The sequence below is a fragment of the Neomonachus schauinslandi genome, chromosome 8, assembly GCF_002201575.2.
Source record: "Neomonachus schauinslandi chromosome 8, ASM220157v2, whole genome shotgun sequence".
In the NCBI taxonomy this organism is placed as follows: domain Eukaryota; kingdom Metazoa; phylum Chordata; class Mammalia; order Carnivora; family Phocidae; genus Neomonachus; species Neomonachus schauinslandi.
The window spans coordinates 105,243,247-105,271,022 of NC_058410.1; the positions used below are offsets into that span (position 1 = coordinate 105,243,247).

The 27,776-nt window shown below is 36.4% G+C and overlaps 1 protein-coding gene and 1 pseudogene across 1 annotated transcript in view; both read left to right on the forward strand.

Moving 5' to 3' along the window:
- SUPT3H (SPT3 homolog, SAGA and STAGA complex component) overlaps nucleotides 1–27,776 on the forward strand; it is a 542,078-nt gene that overhangs the window by 216,093 nt on the left and 298,209 nt on the right. The gene's annotated exons all lie outside the window — the stretch shown is intronic.
- Nucleotides 6,596–8,034, forward strand: LOC110581966 (annotated as a pseudogene).

Consider the following 27,776-nt stretch of genomic DNA (forward strand, 5'->3'; position numbering starts at 1 on the left):
ACCCTAATTTGATTTCTAAGTATGGTTTTGCACTCCTCTTTGTTTTGTGTTTGGGCAGAGAGGATATCACATAGAGATCTCTCATATAATACAATACGACTAGCAAAACTGGTTATGAGGTTAATTGATTTACGTTTATTTAAAACTAATTTCTTAGAACTAGAGGAGGGATGCATAACACATTAGGTATCATTTTCAAACATGTTACAGATAAAGTGATCATTTTTACAGAACGAATGCCAGGACATAATTGACAAGTACAAATGTACATAGAGAAAGTGGGATATCTTGTCACGAAAATGTATTACCATGGTGAATTTGTCTCCAGCAACGCAAAGTAAAACCTCACATTTAATTTTTCTGTAAATAAGGAACCAAAAATTACTTCTCATCCCAGAAAATGGTTTTGTTCAGGAAGTAGGATTTGTTTTACAAACTGCACACAATGCTTTCATCCAATTGACTATACTAAATTTCATCTTCACTATCAACTGAAGACCATCATCTCCTACAGTCCTATTTGAACCTCCATTCTCTTGTCTTATTGTAAAGTAGCACTTTGACTAGAAGGGAAATTTTCCTCTTTGGAGTTTCCTAGAGACAGTCATAGTAAAAGGGATGGGTATTGAAATCTTAGAGGAATAAACCGTCAAGGTTTCCGGATTCCTCCTTCTTTGCAGACCCACCATTTTTTTCTCCCCACCCCCATGCCTAAAATAGATCAATTTAAGTTTTACATATTGGGCTTTCATGTAAGATTTTAAGGACAAAATTACAGCTGCTTAAACAAAGAAAAGAATACTAGTGTTAAATCACTGGGCTGGATAATCTTTAAAGTCTCTTTTTTCTCCCTTCTTCACTGTTTCTCAAAATAGAAAGTCTGTTTTCCTGAGATGCTTCTAAATATGAAGATGTGTAAGTGAATTTTTCTAGAAATTTAAATTATATGACAGATACACCTTAACATATTTTGTCAACAAAGAACAAATAGATGAACTATATAAAGGATTTTTATAAGTAATTGTATGAGTACATTTTGTATGGTGGAGGTGATTCATGGAAATAATGGTTAGACAGGGTGGGTCTGTAGAAAAATCCCCATCTTACATTAGTAAGAAAAAACTAAACCTAATGGGGTGAGTGAACTTTTGAAATCTGTTTTAATTATGGAACTATTGACTTGGCAACTCAAACAATATAGTACTTTGTGAATGTTGAGCAATAACTTTTGACCTGTCTTTAGTAACTAAAATATGCACAGTCATTTTCCATTTAATATTTAATAATATATTATAGTTTCTATGCAGGTTTAGTCACCAGTTTTTTTTTTTCATTGTCTCATTATTCATTTTACTTAGCTATTGAAAGTTATTTAATGAACATGAGAAATATAGCCTAATGTCTGATGTCCTTACTAAGTGACTAATTCCTATTTTTTCATTAATGTTTCTGTTAAGAGCTAATGGCTACTGGGGGTGCAGTAGTGAACAAGAGGAAATTTCTGTCTTCATGAAGCTTACATTCTAATGGCAGAGGCAGAGAGGAAACAAGTAGATACATGATATGCCTGATAGTGATAAGTCCTAGGATGAAAAATAAAGTAGGTTTAGGGGATACAGTATGATGGAAGCTGATATTTTCAATATGGTGGCCAAGGAAAGCCAATCCGACAGGTGATGCTTGAGCAGAGATTTGAGTCAAATTATGCCAGTATCTGGGGAGAGAATTTCCCATCTGAGAGAATAGTGAATGTTAAAACCTTTAGTTGGGAACATATTAGGTGTGTTCAAGGAAGAGTGCAAAGACTGTTTGGTAAGGATACAGTGAACGTGGTAGCTAAGGTCAAAGAAGCCAGACCTTGCAGGCTGTGGTCAGAAGTTAGGATTTTATTTAAATATATGTATATATGTTAATTGGAGGACTTTGATTAAGAGAGGGACATGATTAGATTTAAAGGGCTTACTGTAGCTGCTGTATAGAGGAAGGACATTCCATGAGACAAAGGGTGTAAGGTTTAAGCAGAAAGATCAGCGTGGAGGCTACTGTAATAGCTCGCTAGGGATGATGGCAACTTGGATTAGGACAGTAGCAGTTGGAGATGTGCAAAGTGATCAAATTGTAGAAATATTTTGAAGGTAGTTGGCAAGATTTTCTAATAGACCAGATGTGGAACATAAGAAAAAAGAAAGAAATCAGAGTAGATTCTAAGGCCTTTGGGCTAAAGAATTGGGTGAATGAATATATATAGTCACACTAGTTCACGTAAAAGAGAATTGGAAGGTTAAGATGTTCAAAAAAACACATTGTGTACAAATAGTTTGGGATGAGTACATACATAAAGGTGGGAGACCCTATAACTTATTGGCTCTGAAATGAGCAAACTTGGATATCACTCCACAACTGAGCTCTGCTATTAATGAAAGCATTTGTTGCTAAAAAATAATCATGCTTTGCAAAAATACACAACAAAAACCTAGGACTTATGGGAAAATAGTATTCTGGTATAATACTCAAAAACTTGTTAGTGACGTATTTTTTTAAAAGATCATAAATGTTAAGTGGTTAACAAATAAATACTGCAATGTATTTGGTACTTTAGATTTCAAAATATATTATTTCCTGGTGGAAGTGGCTATGGAAGCGTTGCAAGATTGTGAGTTTCTGTGGAGTGATGCAAGGAGGCTTACTGAAATCTGAAAGAAAATTGTAACACCAGATGTGAATGGGTGTGAGTCACACCTCACACAGTGAACCGAGGTAGCTGGTAGATGTTTGTTTTGAAGTGTGTGCTTTTCATGTATTCCTAGTTCAGCTGGGTGCAGTTTTTTGCATTCACCTTGTTTCTTCTGGAGGAAATCTCTCATAAATGAGCAAATGTGAAATTTGAGTTATATCATTATTCCCTAATTTATCAATTGCACTTGAATAATACATTTTCAAAAGAAGTTGTACAGCAGAACTAACATCTAGTGACTTTGGGCACATTACTTAACCTCTTGGAGCCTTGATTGCCTCATATGTAAAATAGGGATGATAGTATTCACCTTATAGGGCTTGAGGGAGGGTGAAGTGAATGTATGCATGCTCGTTGGGAAGAGAATATTTGTTAAAAATTGAAGACTTTCCTATAACCTCTATTTAGAAATTGCTTTATCTAGAAAAATTAAAAATGTAAAGATACATGTTTTTATGATCTTTATTTCTCTAGTTTCGTATCGATGTAGGTACATAGGTTTAGCTTTTTATAGATGATTTATGTAAGCAATAATGCCTTGCTTTCCTGTGGGAGTACATGGTAGAAAGTTAGCATGAGATTTTTGCTTAATTTTCTCTGTAATGATAAATTCCTTTATTAAAACAGTATAATTATGTAACTGCTAGCTAATTGATACTATATCTTTCATCTTCTTTCCTCTTTCCTTTACTCCCTTTGTCTCAGTTGAGGCCTTAATTTTTCATCTTTCGTATTACCGTAATAAAATTGAATTTCCTCTGTTTTCTGCCTCTTTTCTCTGTCCCTGGTACTAAGATGTACCTTCTTCCTCTGTGGCCCCAATTCATCCATCCTCCCTACTACTGCCAGAGTGACAAAGTGATCAGCCCATCTGCTTGCTCAGAACTCTCCTCACTCCCCAGCCATCTCCTCCTATGACATCACACACTGTGGCCATCCTGAATGATCTGATTCTTGCCCGAGTTGCTAGAGATGCCTGGAGTGTATCTGTCTGTTGCAGACCCATCCACTCTTTATGTATATCCCTTCCACAGCAATTCAACTGGATGATAATTATTCCCAAATTATGGCCTCATTTAAATCTAAGCCTTTTATGCTCAGAGATTTTATATTTCTTGTTACCCTTTGGAGGTCTAGCCCATACCAGATGTTCAATGAGTATCAGGGAAATAAATGAGGGAAGGAAGGTCTGAACATTGAGCCAAGTGTAGATCAGGATTTTTATAGAATTGAACACCTGGGCTCAGTGTTAATGAGTTGTTTACTTCAGCTTTCATCATTCATTTTTCACTTAACTTCACATTCCTTTATTTTCTACAGCCAGGATAAAAATATTTTCAATATCTCAGCCATATATTATAATGGTTTAAGAACACAGTGTCTGGAGCCACACTGACTTGGTTCTACTCTTGGCCCTGCCAATTACCAGTTTGATGACCTTAGGCAATTTATCAGACTTCTCAGTGCCATAGTTTCTTGATCTGTACAATAATTATACCTCATTTACCTCCTAGGCTTATTGTGATGATTAAATGAACTGTTAATTGTAGCTGGCACATGGTAAATAATCAGTATTTGCCATTATCTTAAGAACAGATGCCTGTTGCCCTTTCCTCTGTGGGTACTGGGTTCCTCAAGACATGATATTTTCTGGCTTTTCTAAGACTTCAGGGCAAACCCTGGCAGATTTTTGCCCAGCTATTATCTCAGCCAAGGAGTCATGATGGTATAACTTGCTGTTAAGTTTCAAGGACTTTTTCTCTTCTTTCACTCTAAATCATCCTTCCTCCTACCCTTCAAAACTAGGAGCAAAGGTCCTGTAGGTCTTGATTCACAGACTCTATAAAGTCCTTTTTCTGACTATTTTCTCCCTCTGAATAGAAACACAGTTGATTAACAACTGAGAGTCTCTCCCTGATAAGTTTGTTCAGCAGCTGTGCACATTCCCTTGCATAAAACAGATGCCCTTTCAGTAGATCACTGGTGAACCATTGCAGCTGGCTGACTGTGTTCTTTTTGCTGTCATTTTACAGTGGTTCAGACTTCTCAAGTATTATCCAGGCCTTTTTTTTTTTTCTTGAACGTTTTTTAAAACAATTTTTAAAAATATTTTATTTATTTATTTGGCAGAGAGAGAGCACAAGCAGGGGTAGCAGCAGGCAGAGGGAGAGGGATAGGGAGGAGCAGGCTCCCCACTGAGCAGAGAGCACAATGTGGGGCTCAATCCCAGGACCCCGGGATCATGACCTCAGCCGAAGGCAGATGCCCAACTGACTGAGCCACCCAGGCTCCCCGCTTGAACGTTTTTTTTTAAACACAGAAGAAAATATAGAGAGTTACAAACAATCAGAAGAACATTCTCAAATGATTCTTGGCTACTTAAGAGGTGATGCTTCCTTTAAATTGAATAAAGAAGGGCGCCTGGATGGCTCAGTTGTTAAGCATCCGCTTTCAGCTCAGGTCATGATCCCAGGGTCCTGGGATCGAGCCCCGTACTGGGCTCTCTGCGGGAAGCCTGCTTCTCCTCTCCCACCACCCCCCTGCTTGTGTTCCTTCTCTTGCTGTGTCTCTCTCTGTCAAATAAATAAATAAAATCTTTTTAAAAAAATAAAATAAATTGAATAAAGAAAATCTGACCCAATTAAGGTGTCAGTCATTGATGCAAGTTAATCAAGGCTATTTTTAGTTCACCCAGTCTTGAAGCTCTCAAGGCAAACCCCCTTTTGTACTGCTCATTAGGCACTGTATTATTGCTCCCAATCCTGTACATGCCACCTGTTCAGCCAGCTATTAAAGGTGAGTAAAGGAAACAGCCAACAAAACAAAGAGGCAACCCACAGATTGGAAGAAGATATTTGCAAATGACACTACAGACAAAGCACTGATTTCCAAGATCTATAAAGAACTTCTCAAACTCAACACCCAAAAAACAAATAATCAAGTCAGAAAATGGGCAGAAGACATGAACAGACACTTCTCCAAAGAAGACATACAAATGGCTAACAGACACATGACAAAATATTCATCATCATTAGCCATCAGGGAAATTCAAATCAAAACCACATTGAGATACCACCTTACACCAGTTAGAATGGCAAAAATTGACAAGGCAAGAAACAGCAAATGTTGGAGAGGTTGTGGAAGGGGAACCCTCTCTGGGAAACAGTGTGGAGGTGCCTCAGAAAATTAAAAATAGAGCTACCCTATGACCCAGCAATAGCACTACTGGGTATTTACCCCAAGGAAACAAATGTAGTGAAAAGAAGGACCATATGCACCCCAGTGTTCATAGCAGCAATGTCCGCAATAGCCAAACTGTGGAAAGAGCTGAGATGCCCTTCGACAAATGAATGGATGAAGATGATGTGGTCCATATATACAATGGAATATTACTCAGCCACCAGAAAGGATGAATACCCAACTTTTACATCAACATGAATGAGACTGGAGGAGATTGTGCTAAGTGAAATAAGTCAAGCAGAGAAAGTCAATTATCATATGGTTTCACTTATTTGTGGAACATAAGGAATAGCATGGAGGACATAGGAGAAGGAAGGGAAAAATGAAGGGGGAAAATCAGAGGGGGAGACGAACCATGAGAGACTATGGACTCTGAGAAGCAAACTGAGGGTTTTGGGGGTGGGGTGGGGGGATGGGTTAGCCCAGTGATGGGTATTAAGGAAGGCACATATTGCATGGAGCACTGGGTGTTATATGAAAACAATGAATCATGGATCACTACATCAGAAACTAATGATGTAGAGCCCGTGGCGGACCTGCGACAAGCAGAGGAAATGGCTCAAAGGGGCTGTCCCAGACCTTCGGGAGCACTAGGCTAAGAACTGGAGGTGTCGTGAAAACCACCGCTCAACCTAAACCAAAATGGGAAAGGAAAAGACTCATATCAACCTTGTCGTCATTGGACACATAGATTTGGGCAAGTCTACCACTAGTGGTCCTCTGATCTACAATGTGGTGGGATCGACAAAACTATCGAAAAATTTGAGAAGGAGGCTGCTGAGATGGGAAAGGCTCCTTCAAGTATGTCTGGGTCTTGGATAAACTGAAAGCTGAACGTGAACGTGGTATCATCATTGATATCTCCCTGTGGAAATTCGAGACCAGCAAGTATTATGTGACCATCACTGATGCCCCATGACACAGAGACTTTATCAAAAATATGATTACAGGTACATCTCAGGCTGACTGTGCTGTCCTGATTGTTGCTGCTGGTGTCGGTGAATTTGAAGCTGGTATCCAAGAATGGGCAGACCCATGAGCATGCCCTTCTGGCTTACACGCTGGGTGTAAAACAACTAATTGTTGGTGTTAACAAGATGGATTCCACTGAGCCACCCTACAGCCAGAAGAGATACAAGGAAATCGTTAAGGAAGTTAGGATTTACATTAAGAAAATCGGCTACAACCCTGACACAGTAGCATTTGTGCCAATTTCTGGTTGGAATGGTGACAACATGCTGGAGCCAAGTGCTAACATGCCTTGGTTCAAGGGATGGAAAGTCACCCGTAAAAATGGGAATGCCAGTGGAACCACACTGCTTGAAGCTCTGGATTGCATTCTGCCACCAACTCGTCCAACTGACAAGCCCTTGCATCTGCCTCTCCAGGACGTCTACAAAATTGGTGGTATTGGTACTGTCCCTGTGGGCGAGTGGAGACTGGTGTTCTTAAACGTGGCATGGTGGTCACCTTTGCTCCAGTCAGTGTTACAACTGAAGTAAAGTCTGTTGAAATGCACCATGAAGCTTTGAGTGAGGCTCTTCCTGGGGACAACGTGGGCTTCAGTGTCAAGAACGTATCTGTCAGAGATGTTCGTCGTGGCAATGTGGCTGGTGACAGCAAAAATGACCCACCAATGGAAGCACTGGCCTTACGGCTCAGGTGATCATCCTGAGCCATCCAGGCCAAATCAGTGCTGGAAATGCACCTGTGGGGGATTGTCACACAGCTCACATTGCTTGCAAGTTTGCTGAGCTGAAGGAGAAGATAGATCATCGTTCTGGAAAAAAGCTGGAAGATGGTCCCAAGTTCTTGAAATCTGGTGATGCTGCCATTGTTGATATGGTTCCTGGCAAGCCTGTGTGTGTTGAGAGCTTCTCTGACTATCCTCCTCTGGGCCGTTTTGCTGTTCGTGACATGAGTCAGACGGTTGCTGTGGGTGTCATCGAAGCAATGGACAAGAAAGCAGCTGGAGCTGGCAAGGTCACCAAGTCTGCCCAGAAAGCTCAGAAGGCTGAATGAATATTATCCCCAATACCTGCCACCACAGTCTTAATCAGTGGTGGAAGAACGGTCTCAGAACTGTTTGTGTCAATTGGCCATTTAAGTTTAACAGTAAAAGACTGGTTAATGATAACAATGCCTTGTAAAAACCTTCAGAAGGAAAGGAGAATGTTTTGTGGACCATTTGCTTTTGTGTGTGTGTGTGTGTGTGTGTGTGTGTGTGTGGCAGTTTTAAGTTATTAGTTTTTAAAATCAGTACTTTTTAATGGAAACAACTTGACCAAAAATCTGTCACAGAATTTTGAGACCCATTAAAACAAAAGTTTAATGAGAAAAACAAAAACAAAAACAAACTAATGATGTATTGTATGGTGACTAACATAACATAATAAAATAATAAAGGTGAGTAAGAAACAAGAAAAAAATACTTTTTAGACAGAATGCGACTCCATATTGTTTCACCAAAATTCTTAATACGCAATAATTGGTAAATGTAAAAGAAGTTACTTTATAAAGTTAGAAAAATTTTGGTTTGTATTTTTATTGCTGATTACTTACATGTTGTGTTATTTCCCCAAATAATATGTTTTAAATCATTAAATTTTACCTTTGATCTTTAGTTTATAATAATAATTATATAATAAAAATAGGGGCCTTCATCTTGATTGGATATGGATTTAAAAACAATCTGGTTGAAAACGGGGAGACATTTAACCAGCATTGGATTTAAATGCTGTAGGTAGTGAGTTTTTTTCTTCTAAAATTTCAGAAGATGGTGATGATGCCCAGATATGTCAATCATTAGGTGGAATGTTATTCTCTGACACTAGAGTTGAACTTAATGTTGCAGTAAAAATACACCTGACAATATTTTTTACTTAGTCGTTAATGCTGCTTTATTGAAGTATATTTTGCATAGTGTAAAAGTCACTATTTTAAGTGTTTAGTCTTTTTTTACATAAATTTATAGGCATGTATATCCATCACTATAGTTCAGTTTTAACCATTTCCCATCCCCCCCAAACTTATTTTGATCTTGTTTGCAGCCTGACTCCCAGGCTTATTGATCTCCTTTCTATCTCTGTAATTTTGCCTTTTCTTGATATTTCATGTAATTGAATCACATTCATGGAGTTTTTTCCATGTGGCTGCTTTCATATAGCATGAATTTGAGGTTCATTCACATCGTAGCATGGATCAGTATTTCCTTCATTTTCATTACTAAAGAGTATTCCCCTGTATGGACATACAACATTTTTCCCCATTTACTAACTGATGCACATTTGGATTATGTTTACTTTTGGTTCTTAAGAACAGTGCTGATATGAGCATATGCATACCGTTCTTTGAGTGGACATATGTCTTCTACTCTCCTAGATGGATTCCTTGGAGGGGAATTGCTGGGTTGTATGGTAAGATCATGTTTAAATTCTTAAGAAAATGTCAAACTGTTTTTCTAAAGTGGCTGTATTGTTTTATATTCACACCAGCAATATATAAGGATTCCATTTTTTCCACATCCTTACCAACATTTGTCATTGTCTTTTTGATTATGGCTATGCTAGTAGGTATAAAGTGATATCTCCTTTTGGATTTGTTTTGGATTTCTTTAATGACTAACTATATTGAACATCATTTCATTATCTTATTGTCCATTGATATATCGTCTTCAGAGAAATGTCTATTCAGATCCTGTACCCATTTATTAATTGGATTGTTCATCATCTTACTCAGTTTTAAGAATACATCTTTATGGGGCGCCTGGGTGGCTCAGTCGTTAAGCGTCTGCCTTCGGCTCAGGTCATGATCCCAGGGTCCTGGGATCGAGCCCCACATTGGGCTCCCTGCTCCGCAGGAGGCCTGCTTCTCCCTCTCCCACTCCCCCTGCTTGTGTTCCTTCTCTTGCTGTGTCTCTCCCTGTCAAATAAATAAATAAATAATCTTTAAAAAAAAATTAAAAAAAAAATACATCTTTATGTATTCTGAACTCCAGTCCATCAGATATATATTTGTAGATATTTCCCATCTGTGAATTGTCTTTTCATTTCCTTAAAGTTGTCTTTTGAAGTGCAGATGTTTTCCATTTTAATCAAGTCTAATTTATCCATTTTGTCTTTTATTGCTGGTGTCCTGTGAGTTGAATGTTTAATATTTTCACATTTAATGTAAGTATAGTAGTTATGGTGGGATTTACACCTGCTATTTTGCAGTTTGTTCTCTGTCTCATGCCTTTATTTCTTGCTCCGTGCCTCCTTACTGTCTCCCTTCTGTGAAATATTTTTTAGTTCACCATTTTAGCTTCTCTGTTCATTTTGTAGACTATTTTTAAAAAATATTTTTTGTGGTGCTTCCAGGAAACTGCAGTATGCATCTTTACTTATTACCATTTATTTCAGAAATACTACCTTAATTCTAGTAAAATATAGAAACTTTATTCTAATACACAGACATACCTCATTTTATTGCACTTTGTGCTTTATACATAATGCATTTTTAACAAATTGACGGTTTGTGGCCACGGGTCTATGGGGCCATTTTTTCCAGCAATGTTTGCTCCCTTCGTATCTCTGTGTCACATTTTGGCAATTCTCACAATATTTCAAACTTTTTCATTATTATTATATTTGTTATGGTGATCTGTGATCAGTGATTATGACTCATTGAAAGCTCAGATGGTTAGCGTTTTTTAGCAATAAAATATTTTTAAATTAAGGTACTGACATTTTTTAAGACATAATACTATTGCACACCTACTAGACTACAGTATGGTGTAAACATAACTTTTATATGTACTGGGAAGCCAAAATATTCATTTAACTAGCTTTGTGGTGATATTCACTTTATTGTAGTGGGCTGGAACTGAACCCACAGTATCTCTGAGGTAGGCTTGTGTATCCTTTTTTTCTCCCCTCCTTTGTTCTCTTGTCATATAAATTATATCACTATAAACTTAGTGCACAGTGTTATAATTATTCCTTTTTCATAATCTTATGTCTTTTAAAGAAGAGAAGAAATGAGAACATGTATATTTGTAGGATCTTTTATATTTACCCACATATTTGTCATTTTCAGCACTCTTGCTAGATTTGAGTTACTGTCTTATGTCACTTCCCATCTTTTTTCTTCCTGTTAAATAAAATTATATCATTAAATATATTACAATCCTTATATGTTAATATAATTGTATTCTTTATAATGTATATATTAGTTAAAATTAAATTAAAATACATATTTTTATTGAGCTGTAATTGACACATAACATTGTATCTGCTTAAGGCATACAATGTGTTGGTTTGATACATTTGTATATTAGAATATGTTTACCACTGTAACATTAACTAACGCCTCTATCACTTCACACAATTATTATTTCTTTTTTGTGGTCAGAACAATTAAGATCTATTTTCTTAGCAGCTTTGAAGTCTATGATACAGTATTGTTGCCTACAATCACTGTGCTGTGCATTTAATCTCTAGGACGTACCTTATCTACTAGTGACAAGTTTATATTATTAAACATCTCCCCAATTCCCATTCCCCCAAGTCCCTGGTAACCACCATTCTGCTCTGTTTTCACAAGTTTGGCTTTTATAGATTCCACATATTAATAGTACCATCTAGTATTTGTCTATATGTGTCTGACTTACCTCACTTAGCATAATGCCTTGGAGGTCCATCCATGTTGTCGCAAATGACAGAATTTCCTTTCTTCTCATTGCTGAATAATATTCCATTGTATATATGTACCACATCTTTTTTATTCATCCATTGATGGACACTTAGTTTTTGTCCATGTCTTTGGCTATTATGAATAATGTTGTAGTAAACATGGGAGTGCAGACATCTCTTCGAGATCCTGTTTTCATTTCCTTTGGATATATGCCCAGAAGTGGAATGGCTGGTAGTTCTATTTTTAATTTTTTGAGGAACCTGTCCACTGTTTCCCATAGTGCTGCACAGTTTACATTCCCACCAACAGTGTACTTACGGGTTTTCTTTTCTTCACACCCTCACCAACACTTATCTCTTCTGTTCTTGATAATAGTCATTATAACAGGTGTGAGGTGATACCTCATTATGCTTCTGATTTGCATTTCCTTAAGGATTACTGATACTGAGCGTCTTTTTGTATGCCTGTTGGCCATTCAGATGTCCTCTTCTGAAAAATATCTATTTAGTTCCTTTGCCCATTTTTTAATCAGATTGTTTGTTTTTATGTTATTGAGTTGTATGAGTTCTTTATATGTTTTGGATATTAACCCTTTATCTGTTTGCAAATATCTTCTCTCATACCATAGGTTGCCTTTTCATTGTGTTGATTGTTTCTTTTGTTGTGCAGAAGCTTTTGAATTTGACGTAGGCCCACTTGTTGATCATGTCACTTTCCTTTCAATCTGAAAGATTTGCTTTAGTGTTTCTTATAAGGTAAGTCTGCTAGCAACATCTTCTCTCAATCTTTGTGTATCTGAGGATGTCTTTATGAAAAATGGTGTTACTGGATATAGATTTCTTGGTTGGCAGTTTTTTTCTTTTAGCACTTTGAACATGGTATTCCATTGCTTCTTGCCTTCTTTTTTTTTTTTTTTTTTTAATTTAAAGTTATCTGTTAGTGTTATTGTGATTCTCTATATGGGACCAGTCATTTTTCTTCTGGCACTTTTATAATTTTCTCTTTTTGGGGGGGCATATAACATGTCTAGGTATGAATGTCTTTGAGTTTATTCTACTTGGGGTTTGTTGAGATTGGATGCATTGATTAATGTTGCTTTTTGTTTTTAAATCAAATTTGGTTTTCAGCCATAATTACTTTGAATATTGTCTTCTTTCCCCTCATTTTTTCTGGGACTCTGTTTATACTTATATTGGTGTACTTGATATTATATGAGGTTCTGTTGATTTATTTTTTGGTCATTGTTTTTCTTTCTTTTTTAGAATGGATAGTAGATTTAAGCTCAAATTTACTGATTCTGTATTTTGACAGGTCAGATTTGCTATTGAACCACTCTAGTGAATCATTCATTTCAGTTATTGTAGTTTTCAACTTCAGAATTTTGATTGTTTTTTAATAATATGGCTTTATGATATTCCATTCAGTAGATCATTGATGTCATGCTTGAGTTCTCTGAACATGGTGGAACATGTTTAGTTCTTTGAATTAATTTATAATTGGTGCTTTGTAGTCTTTATCTGTTAAATCCAACATAAAAGGACATTCAGAAATTGCTTCAATTGGCCTCTTTTTTCCTGAGTCAGTAGGTTACACTTTTGTGTTTCTTTATATGTCTCATAATTTCTTTATGTTGAACACTGGAAGTTTTAGATAATATTTTATAGCAATTCTAGATTCTAATATTTTTTTCCCCTGAGGGTTGTTGTTGTGGTTCTTTTTGTGTGGTTGGTAATTATATAGCCTAAACACCAAACTGTGTGGCCCCTGATGTCTCTGTTTAGTGTTTCCTGTTTTTGTTTTTTTAACCATCTTTATTTTTAAACCTCGCCTGTTAGGTGTTTTCCTCTGTTTTCTGCTTAGCTTCATCTTTAATGAGTTATTGGTCAGAGATTATGCTCAAATAGTTGGAACCAGTATGGCTTCCTCTCTCTGGTTATAGATCTGTGCTGATTTGGGAAGCATATTCAGTGTATAGGCTATTTTAAGTTTTTCCTGGCTCTTATTTTCCACTGTGCTCTGTTGTATCTCCTCTGTGTGTTAGCTCAGATTCTGTTTTCTAAGAATGTATGGGTGGCTTGCACCCACTCCAGTCTCTGCTGCACATAGACCAGCCTCAGTCAGTGCAGAATATTTGGCGATCTCATCTGGCCCCATGTGGCTGTCTCACCTCCCAGAATTACCTATTAAGTTTCTCACTTGCCTGCCAGGCTGTTGCTTGCCTGAAAAAGACCCAATACTTCAAACAGATGGAAACAGTGGCCTCCCTTTCTTCCATGTGCCACTAAGATCACCATTTTAACTGACAACACTTTAGATCAAGTGACCCCGTCTTTGACAGCAGCAGCTAAACTTGCAGTTATCACATTATGCCTTGCCCTAATTGAACTGCTGCACATGCAGAGCTGGGGTTCATCAGAAGCCCCAGGAAAAATCATCACCAACTGATGCCGTTCTCACTCAAAGTTCAGTGGTTTTTATTAATAACCGTTTGTCAGTTTGTTGTAAGCCTCGGGTTGATTTTCTGAGTGCTGAAATGGTTGTTTTTGACAGTTGTGTTAAGCTTTATGGTGTTTTGGGGAATGAGGGTGGGGAGGACTTGTTGCCCTCCTATCATGCAGGAGTCAATGTGCATTTTTGTTTAAGTATGTGGTGCTGTTTATTTTCCAAACTAAAATGGTTCAAATATGACAGATAATCAGAAATTCACGTTTTCATGGTTATCTTCTCTCCTTGTCTGAAATTCTGTATTTGAGGGGAAAAAATCCCACTGTGGAAGAAAATGACTCCGTTAATTCACATTTCAAAACACTTTTTGAGGTTAGGACTGCAGGAGACTAAATATGTGGGTTGAATATCGGAACAAGTGGTATATAGGGTATTAGCAAGAAGAAAAGCACTTTGTGTCAAATCATTCATTGTTCAAGTTCATAACTTTGATATTGCCTGCTCAAGCTAAGCCTGTCCTAACCAGGCTGAGCATTTAAGTAGAATTGGGCTGAAAGTAAGCAGGTGAAGATTAGAACTGTTAACATATATGTGTTTATGTTCACTCTCAAGAGATTACTCTTCTCTCTCGCTCCTTTATTATCCATGGGTTGTGATGTTTATACTGGTCAAGAGCCCCTCGGGATGTGGAGTCAGACAGACATAGATTCTAACACCACCTTTGTGTCCCTGTATAAGTTACATGACTGATGTAAGTCTCAGTTTTCCTTTTGTAAAGAGATAAGAGTAATACCATTTTTGTGTTTTCTGTAAGAATTGAATTATATCATTTCTATTATTGTTAGAGTTCTCTTAATGTCTAGACCAACACTTCTCTAAGCAGCAGTGTTGAATTGTTTTGCAAAGTAGATTTCTGTAAGAACAGAATCATGTGTCTGTTGGCCATCTGTATGTCTTGTTTGCAAAAATATCTACTCAGGTCTTCTGCCTACTTTTTTTTTTTTTTTTTTTTTTGGTGTTGAGTTGACAAGTTCTTTTCATATTTTGGATATTAACCCCTTATCAGATATATCATTCATTAATATCTGCTCCCGTTCATAGGTTGCCTTGTTGTTTTGTTGATGATTTCCTTTGTTGTGCAAAATCTTTGTTTTGATGTAGTCCCACTAGTTTATTTTTGCTCGTTTCCCTTGCCACAGGATATCTGTCTAGAAAAATGTTCAGTGTCAGAGAAATTACTGCCTGTGTTCTCTTTTAGGATTGTTATAGTTTTAGGTCTCACATTTAGGTCTTTAATCCATTTTGAGTTTATTTTTCTGTGTGGTGTTAGACAGTGATCCAGTTTCATTCTTTTGCATGTAGTGTTCCCAGCACCATTTATTGAAGAGACAGTCTTTTCCCCATTGTATATTTTTGCCTTCTTTGTCATAGATTAATTGGCCATATAAGCATGTGTTTATTTCTGGGCTCTCTATTCTGTTCTATTGATCTGTGTCTGTTTTTGCACTAGTACCATACTATTTTGTTTACTACAGCTTTGTGGTATATCTTGAAATCTGGGATTGTGATACCTCTAGCTTTGTTTTACTTTCTCAACACACACACAAAAAGATGGCTCAACCTCAATAATCAGGGAAATGCAAATCAACACCTCAGTGAGATATCACCTTACTCCTGTCAGATTGGCTTGTATGAAAAAGATAAGAAATTACAAGTGTTTACGAGGATATGGAGAAAGAGGAATCCTCGTGAACTGTTGGCAGGAATGTAAATTGTTGCAACCACTATGGGACGCAGTATGGAGGTTTCTCAAAAAATTAAAAATAGAAATACCATATGATCCAGTAATTCTACCACTGGATATTTATCCAAAGAAAACTTTTGAGAAGCTATATTGCAGCCCTATGTTTATTGCAACATTATTTACAGTAGCCAAGATATGGAAACAACCCAAGTGCCTATCAATAGATATGAGTGGATAAGAAGATGTGATATATACACACACACACACACACACACACACACACACACACACACATATATATGTATACACACACATGCATATATACACACATATATCACATACATACATACATAAAATGGAATATTACTCAGCCATAAAAAGAATGAGATCTTGCCATTTGCAACGTGGATGGACCTGGGGGGCAATATATTAAGTGAAGTAAATCAGACTCAAAAAGACAAATACTGTATATTTCACTTATATGTGGAATTAAAAAAAAAACATGAATAAACAAAGAAATGCAGAATCACTTCCATAAATACAGAGAACAAACAGATGGTTGCCAGAGAGGAGGGAAATGAGGGCTAGGCAAAATGGGTGAGGAGGAATGGGAAATCAGGTCTCCAATCCTGGAATAAATAAGTCGTGGAAATAAAAGGCACAGCATAAGGAATATAGTCAATAATATTACAGTAGTGTTGTATGGTGACAGTTGGTAGCTATACTTGTGGTGAGCAGAGCATATTGTTGAGTCAGTGCTTTTGTACACCTGAAACTAATGTAACATTGTGTGTCAACTATACTCAAAACAAGTTTTAAAAAACTAATCAATGATCATTTAAATCAGCTTGCAGTAATATATAATAATAAAATAAGGCATGTAATCATTTGAAAAATAAAATTACTTCCTATATTTACTTTTTTTTTTTTTAAAGATTTTATTTATTTATTTGACAGAGAGAGACATAGCGAGAGCAGGAACACAAGCAGGGGGAGTGGGAGAGGGAGAAGCAGGCCTCCCGCGGAGCAGGGAGCCTGATGTGGGGCTCGATCCCAGGACCCTGGGATCATGACCTGAGCCGAAGGCAGACGCTTAACGACTGAGCCACCCAGGCGCCCCTATATTTACTTTTATGAATCGGGTGGACTCTTTTACGTACCACCTGAATATTTATTTTTATGAATTCAGAGGGGTCATTTTCCATTGGGTTGTTCTAAAGCACAGCACACTGGTGTATTTGGATTTCCCCCCCCCCCATGAACAATCACTTAATAAAAAATAAATGCTAATCTGTTAAGTCTTTTGTAGAATTATTAGTAAAAATTTCAATCAAAATTTAACACACTGTATTTCAGATAATTTAATATGTAAGATGATTGGTTTCAGGAAAGGTCCAGTAGTCAAAGAGAAATGTAAGAAATGAAAAAAGAGATCTCTTTTTCTATGCTATCCTGTCATTCATTTCCTTGGCTGGGTTTTGGACTAGATTATCAGGTATTATGTAAAACATATAAAGTAGGTGAAATCTGTGACATTCTTATGCTTTTGTTACAGTGTAATAGATTCAGACATGGAGACATTTGAGATCTTATTTTGCAACATTCTTAAGTGGAAAATGGAATTGAAAAAAGCCTTACTATTATCTTTCAATCTGTGTATCAAAGTTAATGAGAGGTTTGCAAACAATCTAAAGCGGCAAAACTTCCTACCTCTCAGTTTGGACTGCTTCCATAGAATATAGAGATCCAATTTTAGAGGATATTTGGAATTGCCAGTATCTGGGGTGGAAAATAAAGACAACATTGTTCCCACCATCCTAAAATGTCTGGTCACATAATTACAATGAAATAATACTTAGTTAACTAAAGCTATAATTTACTTGTTCTTCTCTATTTCACATTGCTTCTTGGGAATAATATTTATTCTGTATGTTTAGCTAGATTGAAGTAGTTGAAAAGTGAAGAGTTAAGAAGAATATTAGATTTTGTTCTTTTACCCATAATTTTATATTGACATTATCTTCCAACAATCTGAAGATATTTTTATATATGACGTAAGATTGGGGGCTAACATTTGTATCCCAAATTGCTATTTAGTTTATTAGTATCACTAATGGAATAGTCCATTCTTTCCTCATTGATTTGAGAACATATGTATTATTCGTATATATAAATGATGATGTTGCTGTATTCTATTTCATTTGTTTATTCATTGAGCAGATTGGTCTTGAATACCTACTGTGTATCAGGCATTACCTTACAAAGTAGGAATACCTTAGTAGTTGAAACGGCCATTAAATAAATGTTTTACATATCATGTAAAATTGCTAGTATTATAAGTACCACAAAGGAGAGGTTTTTAATTTTATGAAAACTTACTACAAAATATTTATCTTTTCTTGAATGTACTTTTTTGAGTATAGCGTAAAATAGTGCTCTCCTTATTGTTCTATTGCAAAGTTTCTTTTTTTTTTTTTAAAGATTTTATTTATTTATTCATGAGAGACAGAGAGAGAGAGAGAGAGAGAGGCAGAGGGAGAAGCAGGCTCCCAAGGAGCAGGGAGCCCGATGTGGGACTCGATCCCAGGACCCTGGGATCATGACCTGAGCCGAAGGCAGACGCTTAACCATCTGAGCCACCCAGGCGCCCTATTGCAAAGTTTCTTAGCTAATTTCACACCTTTTCTTTTCCAGATTAGTTTAAAAATTTCTATTAGTTCCTGTTGAAATTGTATTGAAGTTTTGGGTTAACGTTCTGACAATCAACATCTTTGTAATAATAATGCTTTGTATCAAAAAATACATGTTTTTCATTTCTTATATTTTCTTCTGTTCTTTAAAATAATTTTTATTGTGGCAAAATACATATAATGTAAAACCGTCCTAACATTTTTAAGTGTACAGTTTGGTAGTATTAAATACATTCCCATTGTTGCACAACCATTTCCATCATCTATCCACATAACTCTTCATTTTGTGAAAGTAAAACTCTATACCCGTTAACCAGTAAGTTTTCATTTTCTCCTCCCCCAGCCCCAGGCAATCACTTTTACCTTTTCTGTCATTTTGATTTTGACGACTCTAGGTTCCTCATATCAGTAGAATCATACAATATTTGTCTTTTTATGACTGGCTAGTTTCATTAGCTTAATGTCCTCAAGGTTCTTCCATGTTGTAGCATATACTGTAGAATTTCCCATCTTTTTTAAGCTGAATAATAATAATCCACTGTATGTATACAAGTACACCTCAGAGATAATGGAAGTTTGGTTCCAGACCACCATAATAAAGTGAATTTTGCAATAAAGTGAGTCAAATGAATTTTTTGTTTCCCAGCGTATATAAAAGCTATGTTCACACCTTAATGTAGTCTATTAAGTGTGAGTAGCATTATGTCTAAAAAACAATGTATAATATCTTAATTAAATACTTTATTGCTAAAAAATGCTAACCATCCTCTGCTTTCAGTGAGTCAAAATCACTTATCACAGATCACCATAAATATAATCATAATGAAAAAGTTTGAAATATTGTGAGAATTACCAAAATGTGATACAGAGACAGGAAGTAAGCAAATGCTGTTAGGAAACTGGTAGACTTCTGGTTGACATAGAATTGCCACAGACCTTAATTTCTTAAAAACTCAGTATCTGTGAAGCACAATGAAACAAAGCGCAATAAAATAAAGTATGACTCTGTACCACATTTTGTTTGTTTTCTTGCATAGATGGACACTTGGGTTCTTTCATGTTTTAGCCATTGTGAATAATGCTGTTGTAAATATGGGTGTACAAATATCTCTTTGAGACCCTCTTTCAATTCTTTTGGGCTTATACTAAAAGTAGAGTTTGTGGATCACATAGCAATTCTCTTTTTAATTGTTTTGGGAGCACAGTACAATTTTCCATAGCAGCTGTATCTTTTAAAATCTTCAGTAATGTACATGGGTGCCAATTTTTTTATATCCTTTCCAACAGTTGTTGTGTGTGTGTGTTTTGTTTACATTTTTTAATATTAGCTCTCCTAATGGCTGTAAGGTGTAATGATTAATGATATTGAGCATTTTTTCATGGCCATTCCATCTTCTTTGGAAAAATGTCTATTCAAGTCCTTCCCCATATCTGAATCAGCTTATTTGCTTTTGTTTTTGAGTTTTAGGAGTTCTCTATACATTCTGGTTGTTAATCTCTTTTCAAATAAATGCTTTGCAAATATTTCATTTCATTCTGTAGATGGCTTTAGTAAAAAATATTGTCATATTGATATTGTCCTCTGATGGGCAAAATTTTTGAATTTTCATGGAGTCCAACTTGTCTATATTTTTTGTTACTTGTGCTTTTGCTGGATATGTCCAAGAAATCATTGCCAAATTCAATGTTGTGAATCTTTTGTCCCAAGTCTTCTTAAGAGTATAATTGTTAATTATGTCCTTGATCCGTTTTGAGTTAATTTTTGTGTAAGGATTATGGTTTGGGTCCAAATTCATAAGCTTTGCATGTAGATATCCCATTTTTCCAGCATCATTTGTTGGAAAGACTTTTCTTTCCCCACTGAATGGTCTTGGCATCCTTGTCAAATTAACCATATATGTGAGGATTTTTTTCCAGGCTTTCTTTAATTACTGTTAAGGAGGGATTTTTGTCATTGTGCTTTGCTTTCTAAATGTTTTACAGTTTGTGTAGGCCCTCATTTTGGGCATTATATCTTCTTTTTTTTTTTTTAAGATTTTATTTATTTATTTTGAGAGAGAGAGACAGCGAGAGAGGGAACACAAGTCCGGGGGTGGGGGGAGAGGGAGAATCAGGCTTCCTGCCAAGCAGGGAGCCCAATGCAGGGCTCAATCCCAGGACCCTGGGATCATGACCTGAGCCGAAGGCAGATGCCTAATGACTGAACCACCCAGGCGCCCCGGGCATTATATCCTCTTTTGTGTGTAGTAGATTTTTTTGTAGTGAAATGTATAAATTTGTGTGTATGTTCTATAGCTATTTTCTTTGTGGTTACCCTGGGGAATGCATTTAAACTCCTAAAGTAAAAACATTTGTTATTGAATTTATAACACCTTAACTTCAGTAACATACAAAAACTCTGTTCCTTTACAGCTGCACCACACCCCTTTTGGTTGCTCATGTCTTGAAATTACATTTTTATACATTGTGTGCACAAAACCATAAACTAATAATTTTAAAAAATGCATTAGTCTCTTAAGTTATATAGAATAGAATATTTTGAGTTAAAACTAAAGTTACAGTAGTATTGAGTTTACACTGATTGTTTCTTTTTCTTTAAATTAGCGTCTTAAATCATGTAGATAACAAAAAAGTATAGCCACAATAATGCCAGTTTCATGATTTCCCATGTATTAACCCTTACTGGGATTTTCATTTCTCCATATGACTTTGAGTTACTGTCCATTGTCCTTTCATTTAAACTTGAAGGACTCCCTTGGGCATTTCTTGCGGGGCAAGTCTTTTGGTTATGAATTCCCTCAACCTTTGTTCATCTGGGAATATATTCATTTCTTCCTCACTTTTGCAGATAGTTAAGCAGGATAATGTTTCCTGGTTGACAGTTTTTTTTCTTTTAGCATTTTGAACATATTGACCCACTCGGTTTTGGCCTCCAAAGTTTTTTTTTTTTTTTCTTTTTTCTTTTTCTTAATGTTCAATTAGCATACAGTACATCATTAGTTTTTGATGTAGTGTTCAACGATTCATTAGTTGTGTATAACACCCAGTGCTCAGTGCCAGTGCTCCAAAGTTTTTGATAAGAAATTTGCTGATAATCTTATTGAAGATCCCTTGTATATCATGATTTGCTTCTTTATTGCTGCTGTTAAGATTCTCTTTTTGTCTTTGAAAGTTTTATTGTAGTTGTGTGGGTCTCTGAAGTCATTTTACTTGGAGTTTGTTGAGCCTATTGGATGTTTATATTCATGTCTTTTATCAAATTTGGGAAGTTTTCAACCATTATTTCTTCAAAAGGTCCCTCTGTTCCTTTCTCTCACTGTTCTTCTTGGACTCTCTCAATATGTGTATTATTGACTTTATGATATCCCTTTAGTTCCTTAGTTTCTGTTCATTTTTCTTCTCATGTCTTTTCTAAAATTTTCTTTGGGCATTCATAGTCACTTTAAAATTTCCTCTACATATAGAATTGTTTTTGCATGTTCTAGTCCTTAAAGTTTGGCTCCTGAGAGGGAAAAATGAAGGGTTGGGGAGAAGAAAAGGACCCCAGCTCTTTAAATCCCCTGGAAGTCACTTTAGCCAGAGGATGAGGTGCTTGCAACAATGGGGAAATAAGCTTTTTTTCCTTCTTTTTTTGTAAAATATTTATTCAGTATTGTTTATCCTCAAACAATGAATGCTTCATTATGAAGAAAGAAGTTTATGTTTGTAGAACCCCTTGCAGGTTACATAGCAGTTGGAACTTTATATGAGTTCTGTAGGATAGGCAGGATGGTGTTTGGTTTATTTTTTTAAATGAGAAATCAGGGCTGAAGTCATATTTTTATTCATTTATTAATGGAATACACTGAAAGTAGTCATTGAAAGACCAGTATTTTTGTTTCATCTCTCATGAGGCAAATTATCTTGGCTTAGTCACTCTTTAGGACTTTGTGAAATTAACATTTGTTGAGTGGAGCACAGGATTCTAGATCATGAACCATGATTCAACAACAACACAAGAGGAACTGAAATAAAGACATTGATCACAGGTCTTGGAGGAAGTATCTGGTATACCTCAAGGTCCTACATGGGCAGGTAAAGGCAGAGTGCAGAACAAAGAGAGAGAGTTGGGACCTGGGGCTCATGCTTTTATTAGGGTCCAAGAGTAGACTGTTTTGTGTTTCCTGGATTATGGCCAGATAGATCATTTCAAACCAAAAGAATGGGGTTTTGGCTATTCTCCTAGGGGTCTTACCTAAGGGGTGCATAAAGCATACAGGTGCTGGGAGGCAAGGGAGACTCTTGATCACAAGGATTGTTGGGGAACTTATATCAGGAATTTATATTTGCTTGTGACTGTGCAGCTGCTATGTGGGGCATGTGCTTGCATGAGGGGGCTAATGTTAGTTTAAGGTTTCTGCAGGCTGCACAACATGGGTGCCTAGGCAGCAACATCATGGAGTAGCTTAGTTAAACTTTGAAATCATTTATACTTTTCTGAGATTTAATGACTTCATCTGAAAAATTAAAAGACAATATATAAGTTCTCCCTCATAAAAATTATTGAGGAAAACCACCTGCAGTCACAAACTGTTTTATAAGCTTAGTACTTTCTAAGAAATGAAATATATTATGAAAAAGTAAGATGTAAAATTAATAAAGACAAAAGAAATAAATATTTAGGAAACCATGGAAATAATATCTGCTGGTTACCTAATGTAGGATCAGAATAAGCAGAAACGCTATCACACTTGGTGCTTAAGAAACAACATTTTATATTTCAATGCAATTGAAATTTAGTATATTCATTAAGGAACTGCTTTATCTTAATTTTTTTTGTTAAACTAATTCCTTGTGACCAGTGTGTTGGTAATTTTATTACCCTATTCATTTTTTCTTGTTTTATGACTTGAATGTCTAGATTGTTACTAGCTTTCAAAGATGACTTTTTGAAAAAACTTAAAAAAGACTGTGAAACTTAATAGAACTATTTGTGGGTTTGGCTTATATGTGTGTGGCTTATATGTATATGTATATGACTTTAATGGATTCCTTTATCAGAACTGATGTGTAGGATATTAATGTGTGTTTTTATTTTGACCATATTATTAAAAATCCACATGTACTTGAGGTGCAGTGGTTATGTATAAGCTTGAAAATGTATTAAGTTATGCTGATTTCTGGATAATAAGATATGTTATTAGAGAAAGAATAGATTCCTATTTTATTGTAGACTTTGTGCCATAAATCTGACAGAATATTGAGGGGAGAAAAACAAAGTTTTTCTTTCTGTTACTTTAGTTCACTATATCTGGAAAGATGAGACATTTAACTTTAAATCATAATACTTTAAAACATAATACAACTTTAATTATTAACTCAACGACCTTTATCCACAGATGAGGGTCGTTAGAGGGAGAGTGACTTAATCAGGATATGGAGCTGATAACAACAGATAGCACTGCAAAGATAACTCAGATTCTTTGGATTCTTAGTCCACTGCTCTTTCTTGGTACTTAAACTTTTTTTTTTTTTTTTTAACTTTCTTTGTCTCACATAATGTATATTGCCCTAGTGAGGTTCTTTCAAGTTGAAAGGATAAGGGATTCCCTCAGATGATGTGAGTTTACAGTAAAAAGAAGGAAGTACAGACACATAGACCCACTATCCCAGCAGCTACAGAGCAAGTTCTTTAAACTTGTACACAAACATTCATAACAACATTATTTATAATGGCCAAAATGTAGAGAAAAATGTCCATCAGGTGAGTTTTGTTATAGGTGAAATGGTATATTTTGATCCTGGGAAAATGGCAGCAGAGTAAAAGGACCCTAGGATCATTGTATTGTCCAATGAATACAAGTAGAGAACTTATCAAGTCATCCCAGATACCCCAGAAATTGACCTGAAGACTGTCAGAACAAACTCCACAACTAAAGGTAGAGAAGAGGACACATTGAAGAAGTTATGACATGCAGAGATGAGGTTTAGGGGTGAAACAGATTGTGGCCACTGTGGTGGAGAGGTATCTATTGTTGAAGAGAAGGGTGAGAGACAGACTAACACACAGGGAAAACAAACCCCCATAGCATTTGGCTTGGAAAGTGAGAGGTCCAAAATTTTGTGAGTTCTTGAAATCAGCAGGGCATAAAGCCTAGAGTTCTAAAAGTCAGCAGGCTTCACTTGGGGAGAGCCCAGAGGATATTGGGGCTGCTCTTGTAGAAAAGGCAGGCAAACAGCTCATAGACACACAGCATGGAAAAGCGATCTGAAGAACACCTGGGGCACACAGTGGGGAGGTTAGTTGCTTCTCTTGGAATGCATCTCAGACTACATTAACAGAAAGAACTCTGGGAACAGAGGAATTGGGTGGTGCCATTTCCCTCCTCTGCCCTTCAGCATAAGCACAGGCTGCCTACAGGAACCAGTGCAGTGCTGACATTCATTACCTAACTTGCTTACACCAACCCCGCTCCCCCACCCCCAGTAAGTTGGAACTACTCCTCCCATTCATGCTTGACTCAGTCCCAGCATGGTGGACTCCCTCCCCCAAAGACTGCCCCAAACCCCTGCTTCACACCCCATTCCTGATGTGGGAGTTTTGTGGAGCCTTGATTCTGGTGGTGGTGGCAACAGGTCTCATTTCACAAACAGACCAGAGCACACCTAGTTAAAGTGTGCCACATTCAGGCCAGAGACCAAATACTGCCCACAACAGGCAAGGAGAGCTTCTGCAGATGGCTGGTCTTAAGGATAAATCGGCCAGGCTGAAATAGCAGAGCATATGAAGCACAACTTAGAGAAATTCCCAGAAGCACCAGGCCCTGGGGAACAGGGGACACTACACAGCAGGGCACTACAGGACTTCTTCTTCATAAGTCTGCTACCCTCAAGAATAGGAGACATAACTGAATTTTCTTTCTTCTTTTTTTAGAAGATTTATTTATTTGAGAGAGAGAGAGAGAGAGAACCAAGTGGGAGGAAGGGCAGAGGGAGAGAGAGAGAATTCTTAGGCAGACTCCCTTCTGAGCACAGAGCCCAACATGGGGCTCGATCCCAGGACCCTGAGATCATCATCTGAGCCAAAATCAAGAGTAAGACTCTTAACTGACTGAGCCAGCCAGGCGCCCCTGAATTTTCTAACACAGAAAAACAGGCAGAGAGACTTAGACAAAATGAGAAGACCAAGAAATTTATCCCAAATGAAAGAACAGGACAAAGCCACAGCCAGAGATCTAAGCAAAACAGATAAAAGCAATATACCTGATAGAGAATTTAAAGTAATGGTCATAAGGATACTCACTGGACTTGAGAAAAGAGTAGAAGACATGAGTGAGGCATGTAACACAGAGATAAAGAATAATATAGCAGAGATACAAAGGGCTTAGTAAACAAAATGAAAAACATACTTGATGGAATGAACAGCAGGCCAGAAGAAGCAGAGAAATGAATTAATGATATAGAAGACAGAGTAATGGAAAGTTATCAAGCTGTACAAATGAGAGAAAAAAGAATTATGCAAAACAAGAAAAGATTTAGGGAAGTTCTTGACTCCATCAAAAGTAATAACATTCATTTTATAGGAGTCCAAGAAAAAGAGAGAGGAAAGGGGGCAGAAAATGTATTTGAAGAAATAATAGCTGAAAACTTCATAATCTGAGGAGGGAAACAGGTATTCAGATCCAGAAGACACAGAAAATGCTCATCAAAGTGAGCAAAAGCAGATCCACACGAAGACATTTTGTCATTATTGGCAAAATAGAGTGATAAAGAAAAAAATTTAAAAGCAACAAGACAAAAGAAGACAGTAACTTACAAGGGAAAACCCATAAGGCTAGAAGGGAATTTCTCAGCAGTAACTTTCCAAGCCAGAAGGAAGTGGCATGATATATTCAAAATGCTGAATGGGAAAAATCTGCAGCCAAGAATACACTATCCAGCAAGGCTGTCATTCAGAATAGGAGAGATAAAGAGTTACCCAGACAAACAAAAACCAGGGGAGTTCATGACTTTTGAACCAGCCTTGCAAGAAATACTAAAGGGGACTCGTTGAGTGGAAAAGAGAGGCCAAAAGTGACAGTATAAAGGTAGTAAACACAAAAGCAGTAAAAGTGGATATTTCTGTAAAAAAAAAATCAGTCAAGGAACTAAAAAAATAAAAGGATGTGAAATATGAGACCATAAATCTAAAATGTGGGAATAGAGGAGTAAAGAATTGGTTCAAACTTGTACAACCATCAACTTAATATAAAATGCTATATGTAGAAGAGGTTATATACAAACTCAATGGTAACCATATATCAAAAACCACTAATAAATATGCGAAGAATAAAGAGAAAGAAATCCAAATATATCACTGAAGAAAATAAAAAAAAAACCATGACAGAGAGAAAGACAATAAAGGATCAAAGGATATCTTCAGAAACAAACACAAAATGTCCAGAATAGGTAAATCTGTGGAGATAGAAGTTGATTAGTGGTAGCCTGGGGTAGAGTAAAGGTTAGGAGAGGAGACAGAAATGGAGAATGACTCTTAATAAATAAGGGAGGGGGGTCTTTTTTAGGTGATGAAAATGTTTTAAAATTAGGTTGTGGTGATGGTTTCACAACTGTGAATATACTAAAAACCACTTAAATATACACTTTAATTAGGTGAATTTTATGGTAATGTTATTTATATCTCAATACTGTTAAAAATAATTTTTGGAATAATCTGATGACCTAGTTGTGATATGACACATTACTCATTACTCTGATCTTAACACTGTCAGTTTTGTGACTTAACTCCCTTCTGCTTGTTTCTCTACATTTGTCTCCTACATTTCTCTCCATGTCTTCCTCACTTCCCCATTTAGAATTTCCCCAAAAGGGGTGATCAGACAGATTGTTTTGTTAATTGCCATCAAGAGTAGGCACCTTTTCTTTCTGACATATGATACTGATTTTCCATGATAGGAAGTTTCTTTTTAAATAAATGTATTAAGTAAAAATATATATTAACTTAGAGAAAGTAATAAATGACAGCCTAATGAGAACAAAAAAACAACACAACTTGTGAAGGTGGTAGTTAAGTGGCTGACATTTGGTCCACACTGGTCAAGGACATAATAAGCTTCCAATAAGTTTTGTTTAATTTGTTTAATTTTTCCTTTAAAATAGGTATGTTTTAAAGATGAAATTAGTGCTTGAATATCTACACAGGGAAACAACGAATTTGAATTCTAGGGTCACATAAGTAGGATGTGCAGACAAGGACTTGATTCTAGATCTT